The sequence below is a fragment of the Gadus macrocephalus genome, chromosome 2 (genome assembly GCF_031168955.1).
Source record: "Gadus macrocephalus chromosome 2, ASM3116895v1".
NCBI lineage: Eukaryota > Metazoa > Chordata > Actinopteri > Gadiformes > Gadidae > Gadus > Gadus macrocephalus.
In genome coordinates, this window is record NC_082383.1 from 14,009,496 (window position 1) to 14,014,495 (window position 5,000).

Consider the following 5,000-nt stretch of genomic DNA (forward strand, 5'->3'; position numbering starts at 1 on the left):
GAGAGAGAGAGGGAGAGGGAGAGGGAGAGGGAGGTAAGGACAGGACAGGAAAGTTATGAGAGAGAGAGAGGAGGAGGGGCACGAGGAAGGTGGCGGACAGGAATAGAAGTAATAGATTAAAACAACTTGTATGAAAAAGAGGATCTTATATTGCAAGAGCACATTTAGCTAGCAGGAGAGAGAAACACACGTTCATAGCACATGCATTCAACGTCAGAGGACTTACTTGACTCACTATTGCCTGTTCACTCATACAATGAGGAACTGCGTTCAGGCATTACTAATGGGATGTATTTCCAAGTAAAACAGGATATTAGGGTGGGACAAAACTTAGAACGGATGTGATCTCTTTATTTGGGAAGGATGGTGGTCGACTCCCTGCCCAAGGTATCCAGGTTTGACTGCCAATGTCCTCGGCCTGTATAATCAAGCTAACCAAAGAAAAAGCTGACTAACCTCCTCTCTGTTCCTTGTTGGACCTGTTTCTGTATTCGCTGGAAGTGTCCCCTGAATGATTGGATGTAATAGTAGTGGTCTTGCTTTTGAAAACAGAGCTCATGTTGATTTGCTCTGCCATATGTGTCAGGACCCCCGCCTGCTCAGAGAGATTTCCAGCAGACCTGGCCCCGGGATGGGCCAATCACAAACCTTTATCGTGAATGGGGAGGTTTTAATAAGATGACTGTGTGATAGGAGTGCCGTATGTGAGAGCCGTTGAGGCACTTTCATAAACAGCCAAGATGGCTGCCGCTGATGTGTCACACGGTTCTTTGCTCTGAAAAATGTTCCAGAGAGGTTCCAGACTAATACGCATTTGTAAATTGGTCTGGTGATAGAGGGTCTGTTATTGGATGGTTTCCCTTTTAAGTAGATCAGATCCTAAACAGTTTTTATTTGTTTGACTTTTCTGCCCATCCACTCACCCAGAGGTGCTTTAGCATTGATCTGAATTTAGTGTTAGAAAAGTAAATCAATACCTAGCCTGTTGAATTCTGTCCTTATTATGAGTGCAAACGGTTTATTTTTCATATCTTATCATACTCCCAATAATCCAATCAAAAATTGTAACCAAAAATGCAAAAAATTAAGAAACAGGCACTGGAATTGATGGCTCACTGCCTCGCTTTCTAGCTTGATGGCTAGCTTTATAACAAGCCGGCCAGCTAGCATCCCCAGCTATGCACAAGCCTCTGACCATATGTACGCTGGTAGCATGTACCTTGAGGTCACACCCTCCCGTCTGCTGATAAAGTAGCTGGGTCATGTTCGGTAATTCAGGGATTTGGTGCGGTCTGCTGATGAGAGGCAGGAGACGCAGAATGAGGTTTATATCTTCCTGAAGAGAGGTGGAGAGACGGCAGTGTTTTTCTGAGCTGGTGGGGGGGGGGGGGGGGGGGGGTCTTCCTCTGGGGTCCCTATTCCATCTGAACTGATATCCTCTTCCCTCCATCTCTCTACTTTATTCGACATGGTCTCATGCTAATTTGCTTCAACCTTATCCTCGACTTTGTTGAGAGACTGTTCTTGTGGTAGATCGTGCATTGCCTGCTCCTGGCTAATGTTGTGTGAAGGAGTTTTGTCTCTGCCTCTGTGACATCTGCTCTTTCTTTAATTTTACCTGCTTACCACGCTTCTCTCCTCGTCTCTCTTCTCTCTCCTGTCTCCCTCTCTGTTTCTCTCTCTCTCTCTCTCTCTGTCTCTCATTCTCCCTCTCTCTTTCTCTCTCTCTCTCTCTCTCTCTCTCTCTCTCTCTCTCTCTCTCTCTCTCTCTCTCTCTCTCTCTCTCTCTCTCTCCCGTCTTGCCTTGGAGGGGGATGGAGTGGCTTCCAGTAGCTTCTCCCTCCTCTTCTCTTCTCTCTTCTCTGTTCTTCTCCTCCTCCCACGTTCACACTCTTCCTCTCCCTCTCTCCCTCCCTCCCTCCTCTCTCTCTCTCTCACCCACTCTCAGGCTGTGTGTTCGCTCCCCAGCTTCCCGTTCTCTCGTCAAATCCTCGCACACTTGACACTTTCCTTCGCTCCCTGCTCTGTTTTGCTGTTCCGCCTCCGATTGGACGTCTTTATGTTTGCCTGTTTGCATGAATCTTGAATTTATAAGCGCTGCGTGATCTTATTGTGCACACACTTTGGTGTATAGTACTCGCTTTATAGCCCACCACACATTTTGGGTTCTGTGTGAAATTAAATTCTTTACTGTTACTGCTTAAATAATTACGATGAACTTTCCTTCCTACTTTTTTCATCTCTCGTTTCTTCTTTCATTCATACTTTCCTTCTTTCTCTTTTTGTATATTTGCACTTCCTGGCATGGCCAGACACACACATACACACATACACGCAAGCACACACACACACACACACACACACACACACACACACACACACACACACACACACACACACACACACACACACACACACACACACACACACACACACACACACACACACACACAACATGGTGTATCCATGGTAACTGCCTGCAGAGAGGTGGGCCCTAATATGACACGCCCACTGCAGTATGTGTTTATTCCTCCCACCCTTCTCTCTCTCTTTCTCTCTCTTTCTCTCGCTCTCACCCCTCCTCTCCCTCTCTCTTACATGTTCTGACCACTGCCGCTGCTCTCAGAATAGTTATATATTCAAGTGAGTGTGTGTGTGTGTGTGTGTGTGTGTGTGTGTGTGTGTGTGTGTGTGTGTGTGTGTGTGTGTGTGTGTGCGCTATGTGTGCATGATTTGGTCTACGTGCTGTGTCAGCAACTCGGATGACCTTATCCTCTTACTGCAAGAGGTGATATCCATTGATTAGGATTTTCTTCTCTTTTCTTCTCATGTGCTCTATCTTTCTCCTATATTCTCTCCTGTCCCTTCAGCTCCTTTCCCCCATCTCATCAATAGGTCCGGTGTGAAAATATAACTTCACTTCACAATAACGTCCCCAGACTGCAGCAGCATATAAGCCAAGATGAGGCCAGAGAGGTTGTGTTAGCCTGTGTGAATTTGGTTCACTTTATTTAGGGACCCCCTTTCTAGAACTGGATCTAGACATTTCTAGATCTTAGATTGAGATGGTCAGTTGGCCCTGACCATTTAGTGGGTTGACTTGTTATCATATATGTTGTGATGGACAGAGACAGTTTTCTTGGGGTTACTTCCTATGGGTTCTGGAGTGGTTTATTCAATATGGCTTTCATTAAAGAGCAGGAATACTCTGTGTAGAGTGTGTCTCTGATGCTCTTGGTTTAAACCGTCACTCCTTTCAGATGAAGGGCGCAGGCAGTCATGAAGATGGTGAAAGGGATCTGGGTCTTAAATCACAGTTCTTTCCCATACATGTAGGCCCTTTATTAGGTGCAGAGGTGTGGAATGGAGAATACAGTGGAACAAACACCAGTCTATATCAGTGATTTAGGCACGCCAAGGCAAGGCATGTTTTTTTTTTATTATCTAGCTGCAGCCTTCAAACACAAACACTATACACAGGGAGGAAATTACATTAAAGGAAACTGTTAATAGGACAATCAAAAAACATTGCACTGCCGGATGTATGTTCACCTGTGTTGCATGTTGTCAGAGTTCCCCAGGGTCTGTCCCTCGTACCCAGTTCTTTATACCCGACATCATAGCCACTTGTCTATCACATTGTCAGGAGAGAACTAGCTTTTGGCAGTGGATTTGGAGTTAAGGTTGCTGGACTGCTGCCCTGGCAGTCCTCATAGCATTTTTCAGTCCTTTATTCCATAAAGTGCTAGTTATGAGGATGAAGCTGTATTCTACCACTTTTTACACAGTAATCAATTTAATCTTTGCTTATTTCAGTTGTTTGTTGGCTGTGTTTGTGTGGGTTTGTGTATTAGTGTGAGTGTTTAAAAATGCACGCAAAGCTATGCGTCACTCAAAATAACGCTAGGTCACATTTTTCTCTCTGGTTGTTTTCAGTCGTCAAGTCTCTTACTCGGCTTCCTGGGTTTTTTGTTTAGCTCTCGAAATTTGAAGGCTTTGCTTTGTTTGTTTTTAGCGTTGGCGCTAGTTGTGTAGCCTGCAGCCTTTAATGAGCAGAGTCATTATGTGAAGGGGAGCCGTGGTCAACATTCTCTCCACAGGCCGTCTTGTGCTATGCCAAGCTACCCCAGTAAAACATCAGTACATAAAGAGGGTTTATTCTGATGAATTTGTTAGTGGTTTTATTTTCAAGAAGCCGTTTGAATGTTAATTTACTGATTTTTTATGTAATTGAATGTATTTATATTGAATGTACAATCGGAAATACTTATATTCCTTATATTACACACACACACACACACACACACACACACACACACACACACACACACACACACACACACACACACACACACAAAAACACACGCAGAAACGCAAACACAGAAACACATCACTTTTGGAGTTGTAAGTGAGGTGGATATAAATATAAAGATTTTGTTGCTGTGAAATCGCCACCTGGTCGAGTTGTGTGTGTGTGTGTGTGTCTGTGTGTGTTACTTAGCGAAAAGCTGCACTTCATGTTAATTTCCTTGGTGATCAGAGTAGGACCTGGTACCCAACAATTGATTGATAGGTTTGGTTTGACCTATTCTTCTCAACAGCAAGCCACAGTCTATACTTGTCATTTACCCAGTACAAAAGCAAGTTGTGCCTAGTGGCAAAAACAGGAATTAGACTTGTTGCCATAACTTTATGGCATGAAGGAGTTGGATATCCGTGTTTGAAATACTTTTTCAAGAAATAAGTGATGTAGCGGAGATTAATGCAAAGCATCGGAACCTAAAGCAGTTAAGAGCCAACCCTCTTTGGTTAACTCTCTCTCTCTCTCTCTGTCTCTCTGATGTTTGATCTCTCTCTCTCTTTCTCTCTCTCTCTCTCACTCTTTCTCTCTCTCTTTGATGTCTCTCTCTCACAGTTTTCTATATATTTTCTAATCAGCCTTTAAGAAGAAGTTCTGAGCATTATCTGTTTTGCATTGAACAAATGGAAGATTCTGATAG

At 43.9% G+C, this 5,000-nt stretch overlaps 1 protein-coding gene across 1 annotated transcript in view; it reads left to right on the forward strand.

Moving 5' to 3' along the window:
* rapgefl1 (Rap guanine nucleotide exchange factor (GEF)-like 1) overlaps positions 1-5,000 on the forward strand; it is a 28,507-nt gene that overhangs the window by 6,145 nt on the left and 17,362 nt on the right. The gene's annotated exons all lie outside the window — the stretch shown is intronic.